The following is a 9,583-nucleotide window of genomic DNA, read 5'->3' as shown; positions in this document are numbered from 1 at the left end:
GTTCATTTGGAACCACATTTGTTTTCAACGGATATTACAGTGCCCTGTCGAATCTGGGAAGTAATTATAAATCTGAATGTTTTCCACATCAATTTGGTTATTGCATAACGATATATAGCAATACAATAAGATTGGACCAACTAAAATCTAAATTACAAATTTCAAAATGTTATATTACGTTTAATAGTTTAAACTTTCCAAGGAATGACTGTTAATGTAAAATTTCATATTTAATTTCGATATAAAAAAAAACCAATAAAATGGTGCATCGGCCGGGAATCGAACCCGGGCCTCCCGCGTGGCAGGCGAGAATTCTACCACTGAACCACCGATGCTTGTTAAATGAAATACAATACATTCATAATTTTGCTAAACTAACAGAAAGTATCAAAACATTGCACAGATGACATTATAAGAATATATGAATTTTCGAATGGATTATAGTTATGACAGTCACGATATGTATTCACATATAAATAGCATTAATAAAACTGTTTTAATAAACCGGATGTGCGTCACATTTCCTGATGCTAATGTCTGTTCACATGGCTATAAAAACAGGTTGAACATGTACCACTACACTGATACTGGTTACGAGGTCACCTTAAATAAAAAAACGCCATATCAAAGATGCTCCACCGTTGACAAATGGTATTTTTTCACTATCAAAACAGGAGCAGACGATTTAGTATTTTTCTTCAGTTACAAAAGTTACTTACTTTACACCATCACCGCCATTGAAAAATTTGAGCTTCTAATTTTGCTTCAAGTTAAAAATATGAAAAATAATTAATTGCATCCCGAAAAAATTCCGTGGCGCTATATCCTATATAGAATGAAGTACTGATTGCGCATGCGCCAAAGGAAAGACAAATTATTTCATATTATTTTTTGTGTTAATTAGACATATATATACGCGATTAAACACCAATTATTGTTCAAATGATGAATGTCATTTGTGCACTGTCGGCGGTGAAGACTCCGTAATAACACCTTGTGTAATTTCAGAATAAGAAAATATCTCCATATACCAATGTTTGTAACTCTTTTCATTTTAGGCGAGTTACTAATTGATAATAATGTAACAATTGCCACCGTGTGTTTATTTGTGCAAAATTAAAGATGCTCCGCCGCTGCTAAATGGTATTTTTCTCTATCAAAAACAGGAGCAGACGATTAGTATTTTTCTTATGTTACAAAAGTTATTTACTTTACACCATTACCAACATTGAAAAAATTGTGTTTCTAATTTTACTTCTAAGTTAAAAATAATTTATTGCATCCGGAAAAAATTCCGTGGCACTATGTTCTGTATAGAATGAAGTTCTGACTTCGCATGCACCAAAAGCAAAATGAATTATTTTATATATTTTTTGTGTTAATTAGACATATATATACACGATTAAAACACCATTTTTTGTTCAAATGATGAGAATCATTTATTTGCTGTCGGCGGTGGAGCATCTTTAAAGTAGTTAATTCAATTAATCTTTATCCAATCTAACCACTCTGCAAAAATATCTGCCGAAACGCTTGTTTAACCAAATTATAATATTGATTTCCTCGGATATACTTGACCTCCTCAAATTTCTCCTTTTATGAAAGGAAAGAAAAAGACAAAAGAAACTGCATAAGATGTAAGTGTTAAATGAGACTATATGTATGTATTTAAGGCTATATTCGCTATATAAGGAAAACAATTACGTATTATGTTCTTTCCGTAATGCATTGTGTAACTCGACTAAGTAGAATATAGACACATGATCACCTTTATAGTGTATTTACTTTACGAACAACACGTGCAATAGGTCAAATTGCCCCCGCTTTCCTCCATCAACAAACCTTGCACGCCTTTACTTGACCCTGGTTCTTAATATGACGTTATCCTATTAAAACCTAAACCCAAAACCCAAAGTTGTGTGTTTAAACCAAATAAGTAAGATACATATGTAGTTATAATATTATGCTTTGACACTGTTGACACAAGGCTTGTGACTCTGTGAATTTCAACGAAAGTGATTAGAGATGAATATGATACAGATTTATTTTATAAAGTTTCAACAAAAGCGAAAATATATTAGATAACAAATGCTGAAATATATATACAAGTATTGAATAAAGCTTCGACAAGATATTGAAGACTTACTGATACCGCCTGAATATAATTTTGTATCAAATGGTTTCGTACATTGTCTGATGTTATATAAACATAATGGTTTGCACGAGATCAAGGTGAACAAACTTTCTCAGCATGTCTATTTTATATGTAAATATTATACTGACGGAGACTGTCTGTACGGAGTCACCGATAATATAGTATTCCGGTAAAGTGTACCAAGCCAACTCATACATTCCATCCTTTATACTCCATGGTTACATTCGCTGATGTTATATCCACCCCTGGGGTATCACATAATAAAACTGAAATCTTTAAAGGAAGTCTCTACAGGAAGGTGATTTTTCGTTGTTTTTAAAGCATCATCAATCACTTTATTTTTGCCAATGACAAAATTTATTTGGTATCAATTATGCATTTCGGAGAAAGATTCTTGTCAGAACAAATACTCTGAAAGTAAGGCTGGCGAGGCACCAGGAATCTTAACAGGTTATTTATCATTTCCAGCAAAATCTAATTGTCTTAAAACAATTGATATGTATTATGTAATGTATTTCCTTTGTCTCTTCCCCTGCGTTCGAGTTGGTGCTTTTGTTTGGCTTTAGGGAATCGATTTTAGCTTTGAAATGTTCTTTTGTCGTGAAATATTCTTTGTAATTGAAAACGTTATTTTCTTGGGAATTATTTATTACATTTGTCGTCGGATAAAACATTGGTTGTTTGGTACGAGCCATGACAGCGTTTCACGGTCTTCAGTATCTGGAAATATCTATTACATTATTTGATAAAGAAAACATACATATCTCCTTTTGGTAACATTAGCTGACGGTTTTAACTTGATCCCTAATGCGATTTGCTAGGAGGAATAATGGCGCTATGAAATAGGCAAGCGTCTTTGTTTTAAGAATTGAAATCACTATTTTTTTAATTTCATCGGGATATAAAAGAACTTTTGTTTGCAAACTGCTTAGCGGATTCTCACAAAAGTTTGCAAACAAAATTTATTTCATAACCAGATGAAATTAAAAAATAGTGACTTCAATGCTTATAATTAATTTTCCAGACTACTTTATAAAATGAAATACGTTTAGACGATTCCATTGGTTTTTCCAAGGGATTATTTTTGCCAAATCAATACGCAACGTAAATGTTTCTATTGTGACGTCACGATAACGTCGGATTTCCGCGCCCTTCCTGGATTTTTTTACGTGGAATGCAAAAAATTAAAAGGCCAATCAGAAAGCCAGGAACACAAAGAAAAAATATTAAATGCTGAGACAAAAATTTCAATGGAAGTAGATGTATCACGAGCAAGCCATATCAAGCGAGCCAGAAAATACATTTGTACACTTTGTTTTAAATAATAAGACCATGCTACAGAATCACAAATAATGCTCGGAAAAGATTTATAGCAAAATAGACTTTTGCATCAGCAACAAAAACTCCATGCAAGTATATTTGGCCAAAACAATTACCTTGATCTGCGATGCAAGAAGCTAAACTCCCTATCAAATCATGGTATTTTACTGTATACAAGCATACCGATATGATATAACCCAAAGACTTGCTCCAGAGCCATATGCTAATGAAGTCATTAGCACTTTCATACGGTAAAATAAGTTATAAATATGTTGTTGGAGGAGACACATGAGTAAATTATGACCATGCGATCACTAGTCCTATATATATACTTACTCCATTTTATATACGATAAAAAAGTTTTCATAATAAGTAAAGATTATTGATTGTATTTTAGTCATTTATTATAATAATAAAATACATTATTTCACTCACTTAAGAGTTTTTTGTTTGGTTACCCAGTATACAAACATAGCACATCCATGAGCTTTACTGAAGCAGAGCTAAATATTCTAACACGAGACGTTGTAAGTAAATACATTTCGCGGGATGTAGAAAAACTACAGCGTTGTGATTTTGCGTTTACCATACCCCTAACGGATTACCTATAGAGCTTGACACCATGGTTACAGTTCAGGAAGCGTATAGTGATGCACTAAAATGATAAATAGATTATTACATTAGTGTATATGTAAGTATAGGATAATTTTTGTGTGCGGTTTATTTCAATGCGACTTATTTTATCGTATTTTGCGGGAGATAACATTTTGCGAAAATAAATCATTGCGAAAATAAATCATTGCGAAAAAGTACAATAGAGTGTTTCACTTGTTAATCACGAAATGAAGTCACCGTGAAAATTTTGTTGGACGTGAAAACGCGAAATTGAGTCACCGTGAAAATGTCATTCGACGTGAAAACAGTAACTCGATTTTTTTGTTTAGTCAAAATATAGATAGGCTTGCCAAGTGTTGACAGCGAAACTCTTACACAAGCTATTATTTTGTGGTTTTATTTTACTTTAAAATATGTTATTAAATCAAAAAGACATAACTTGGATCGGGTAGCAGGCAAAGCATTTTAAGCCCTCTCCATATGATTACGTGCATGCATTCCTTTATACTTGTAATCGTGAAATATTTGTAAATTTGTGTGGTGAACCAGGAACACCCACAGTTTTATAATCATAGCGCTCGTAATAATTTACATACTATGTAACATAGCACGAGTGTTATATTAAAAAATATATACTATTCCAGTCACTAGTAAGCTTTGCAGGATTCTAGTACATCACATCTTTCAACGAAAACACTAGAGGCATTCAAAAAATAAAAAAAGAAACAGACTTTGAAAATATCTCTGACTATTTTGTTGTTTAAGTTCAACCTTTTTGCTTAGATAAGCTGTAAATCTCATAGTGTAGATATTTGTACAGATTCGTAATATCGCACATTCGTCGAAACTAAATACGGCTTCTTATCATTGGCAGGCATTTTTTGTTTCGTTTCCGTTATTAATACAGCTTCTCCAAGACCATGGTAACCTATGTTGCAGCTGATCCTATTTGTCGTTGGTAGGGTAACTAGTTTTGTCATCTATGCAAATGCGTTTATCATTTCAAATATGGTTACTATATTATATCATTATTTTGGTGTGTACTTTGTTTTCTTTTTCTAAATAAAACTAACTAAAGAAGGATGGAGCATCAACACCAAAGATTCCGTGAATTTGTGGGTATTTATTAGTTGACATGTTTCGGATGGCTAGGCCAACCGTCATCGGAACATACTTGTTCTTCATACTTGTATTTCTACACCGTCTATGGAGCGCTGTTAGAATACTCTGGTATCCACCTTTGATCCCTCTGCCGATACACTTACCATTATGAAATTCCTACAGGACTTTGGAAACCTCCGCATTCTATTGAAGTTTTTTGTCATTAAAAGAAATATGCATATCGTTTTAAATAAAGTTATATCCTTAATTTTGTATTTGCATGTATTGTTATAGTCTGCTTAAGTCTGAATTGAAATATGTGATAGATTGGGCAGGCCCAAACCTTACGATGAGTAACCGATGCTTTATGCTACAAAATTTAACAGACCCATGTTGTTATTGCATAACTACAAATTCAGTTAATATCTACATAACAAAAAATGGAACTTCAAAATGTAACAGACCCATGTTGCAATTTGATACCTACATGTACAATTCAGTTAATATCTACATTACAAAAAATGGAACTTCAAATTTGACAGACCCACGTTGTAGTTTGATACCTTCAAATCCAGTTGATATCTACATTACATAAAATGGAACTTCAAAATGTGAAAGACCCATGTTGTAATTTGATACCTACAAATTCAGTTAATATCTACATTACAAAAAATGGAACTTCAAAATGTTACAGACCCATGTTGTAATTTGATACCTACAAATTCAGTTAATATCTACATTAAAAATGGATCTTCAAAATATGAAAGACCTATGTTGTTATTGGATAACTACAAATTCAGTTTATATCTACATTACAAAAAATGGAACTTCAAAATGTGACAGACCCATGTTGTAATTTGATACCTACAAATTCAGTTAATATCTACATTAAAAAATGGATCATCAAAATATGACAGACCTATGTTGTTATTTGATAACTATAAATTCAGTTAATATCTACATTACAAAATATGGAAATTCAAAATGTTACAGACCTACGTTGTTATTTGATAACTACAAATTCAGTAACTTCAAAATGTGAAAGACCCATGTTGTTATCCCATGACTACCAATTCAGTTAGTTAACATATATAAAAAAAAGATAATTGTGAAGAATCACCGGACTGTCTGATATGTCATGTAAAATTAATGAATAGTTAATGTTTATGTAATATTCAAATACGGTGATATTTATATTGGCGAATAAATCACATTTCTCATACATAACAGGTTTAGGTTTTCTAGCTAACTATATATTTGACTGTTGGCCTGCAATTAATAAAAGACTTCTACAGAAACGAAAATGGATGTAAAATGTAAATTAGAATTGATATATACTATAATTTCACAAAGGTATAAAACGAAGTCTAAATCCGCGTTGCGGAAAAAAAGTTACATTTATGTTGCATTAATGTCTATAAGTAATATTTAAGAAAATTTGACAAAATAATTGCGTTTTAATGAACAATTTCGTTGATGTGTCAAGAAGTTATTTTTTGCCGACGAAAGATTATTCACAATCTCGTTCTGTGCTGTAATAAAACAAATAACATTGCTATCATGTTCACTTGTCATATCGCTAGGAAGCGTCATCGTCAATTGGGCCGATTTGAATCCAGTTTAAATTACCATAATACTTTTTGATGATATCAAAGATACCTTTGACTAGACAACTTCTGTAAAATTCAAATATTAAAGATGCTCCACCGGCGGCAGAGCATAAATGATATTCATCATTTGAACAATAATTGGTGTTTAATCGTGTATATCTATGTCTAATTAACACAAAAAAATAATACAAAATAATTTATTTCGCCTTTTTTGCATGCGCAATCAGTTCTTCATTCCATATAGGATACAGTGACACGGAATTTTTTCGGGATGCAATTAATTATTTTTCATATTTTTAACTTCAAAAAATTAGAAGCTCAAAGTTTTCAATGGTGGTAATGGTGTAAAGTAAGTAACTTTGGTAACTGAAAAAAATACTAAATCGTCTGCCCCTGTTTTGATAGTGAAAAAATACCATTTGTCAGTGGTGGAGCATCTTTAAAATAGTTTTGTTATTATTTATCTATCATTTTATTTTTTCACAATGGTTGTGGATGGCTTGACAAAACACCCTACGGATAAAATTCATTATCATCATTATTATTTTTTTTATTGATATATTTTTCAGGATCATGGTTTTGGGATGGTTTGACAGAAAAGAGAGATAAAAACGTGCATCGGCCGGGAATCGAACCCGGGCCTCCCGCGTGGCAGGCGAGAATTCTACCACTGAACCACCGATGCTTGCATTCAACTTCTGTTAGAATTTTAACCATTCTGATGGTATCTTTTTTAAACGAACAAAATAATATGAGAGAAAAAAACAAGATTACAAAATAAATAAACAAACAAACGAAATGGTGAAAAATAAAACAGCTGTAAAATGTTGAACTAAAAATTTTCCTTTCCCACATTGTAAATACTATTTAAAAAAAAACCGGAAGTGTGTTTTACATTTAAACGCAGTTATAGTCATTCGGCCGGCCTCAAGTCTTGTTTTGCTGCAGGCTAAAAAAATGTTGCAAGGATGTACATACATGAAAGATCACGTGATCTACACAAATACCAGTATCAAGGTCACCTGGTATATTTAATATATTATATGACGATACAGAGTGTGTCCATGATAAGAGAATCTGCCATGATAATGAAATCGAATTATCTACTCAAGCTATTGTATTTCAGAATAGAATAAACATTTTATTAGGCCATCTGTAGTCATCATGTTGTGTCTGAGATCACAGGGTTAAAAACAGTATTAAAACATATCTAAATAACTTCATGCAAGTAACTATTAGATATTGGAACTGTAGCGTGCTGGTATGAAGGCAACAACGCTTGTTGAAATAAATTATCTTTGCATTCATTGAAGGTCACATGGGTCAAATAAGATTAAATCTTTAAAAAATATCATGTCAATATATTTAGGCCTTGGAAACTGGCATTGGCTTATATTTATGGTGGGATGTTAGGCTACTTAGTGTGTATAAATGGAAGTCCTTGACCTTCATTTTAGTTCACAGGGTCAAATATGCTTCGCTTTTTCGACAATTTCTTGCCTACACCTAAGAGGACAAGGGACCTTGTAATGAGCTTGTAGCATGCCGGGATGAATGGCTACCAAGGACTAGATATTGGGTATGTGCCATACTTGAATAAATGGCTACCTTACTTTCATGGTCTCGGAGGTCAAGTACATGTTGATGAAAATCTTTAAACAACGTCTCAGTAAGTTAAAGGTCGACATTATTCAGAAACTGAATCTGTAACATGTTGTAGGTAGTGGCAGGCGACAATTCTACCACTGAACCACCTATGCGTTATATTAATCTTTACTTTTTTAGTAATATTATGTTATATGGCAACCTTATAAAAACAAACAAAATGCAAAAATTGAAAATAGAATAGTATACAAATGAGATATTTAAAAAAATTGGGAATAATATTTTATGATACTTTTTTTTTCTATATAATATAGTAAATAATATTTCAAAAAACCGTAAGTGCGACACATTTTAAGCAGTCACATGCATCGGCCTCAAGTCTTGTTTCGCTTCAGGCAAAATATATTGTCTGTGATTGAGCCTACAAGGGTTTTTGTAAGATAACGTGGCCTACACAGATATCTGAATCGAGGTCACGTGATATACTCAAATGACGGTAGAAAGTTTACATGATAAGAGAAACTGACAATATGAAATTGAATTATCTACTCCAAGAAATCCTATTTTAGAATAAACATTCAATTTCTTTACTATCAGTATGATAACCTTTTCATACTTGATAATTTATTTATTTCCAGTTACAAAGAACCCCGTGCAATATGAAGTTAAATGTCTTTCAACATATTGTTTTCTAATTCGGATATTATATCAACAAAAATTCTTACTAGAAGTACATCAAAGTAAAATTGAATGTGTCATAATGTTTCAAATGCATAAAAAGACAAAATATTATAAATGTGAGGAAGCGTCATCGTCAATCGGACCAATTTTAAATTATCATAATGATAATATCGACAATAACTATCCCTAAGAAACAAAGTCAAAACTGTGTTTTGTGTCAGCTTATTAACTAGACAACTTCTATAGAATTTCAATATTGAAATAATTGTATTACTATCATTACTTATTAATGTATTTTTCAAGATTGTTTTGGGATGGCTTGACAAAAATACTATGGAGAAAATGTAGATTTAATATTATTATTTACTTATTTATTTTTCAGGATGCCTTTTTGGACGACTTGACAGCAAAATGAAAATAAAATGTGCATCGGCCGGGAATCGAACCCGGGCCTCCCGCGTGGCAGGCGAGAATTCTACCACTGAACCACCGATGC

The 9,583-nt window shown here is 32.1% G+C and overlaps 3 non-coding genes across 3 annotated transcripts; all 3 read right to left on the bottom strand.

Annotated features, from left to right (window-relative positions):
* Window positions 1-264: 264 nt before the first annotated feature.
* Trnag-gcc (transfer RNA glycine (anticodon GCC)) lies at window positions 265-335 on the bottom strand. The gene has a single exon. It is a non-coding gene; the product is annotated as a tRNA-Gly (tRNA).
* Window positions 336-7,415: 7,080 nt separating this feature from the next.
* On the bottom strand, window positions 7,416-7,486 carry Trnag-gcc (transfer RNA glycine (anticodon GCC)). Its single transcript has one exon. It is a non-coding gene; the product is annotated as a tRNA-Gly (tRNA).
* A 2,026-nt stretch (window positions 7,487-9,512) lies between these two features.
* Window positions 9,513-9,583, bottom strand: Trnag-gcc (transfer RNA glycine (anticodon GCC)). Its single transcript has one exon. It is a non-coding gene; the product is annotated as a tRNA-Gly (tRNA).

This window comes from Argopecten irradians, chromosome 15 (genome assembly GCF_041381155.1).
Source record: "Argopecten irradians isolate NY chromosome 15, Ai_NY, whole genome shotgun sequence".
Lineage (NCBI taxonomy): Eukaryota > Metazoa > Mollusca > Bivalvia > Pectinida > Pectinidae > Argopecten > Argopecten irradians.
The sequence above is the reverse complement of the archived record's forward strand: the minus strand, read 5'-3'. Positions and strand labels throughout refer to the sequence as shown.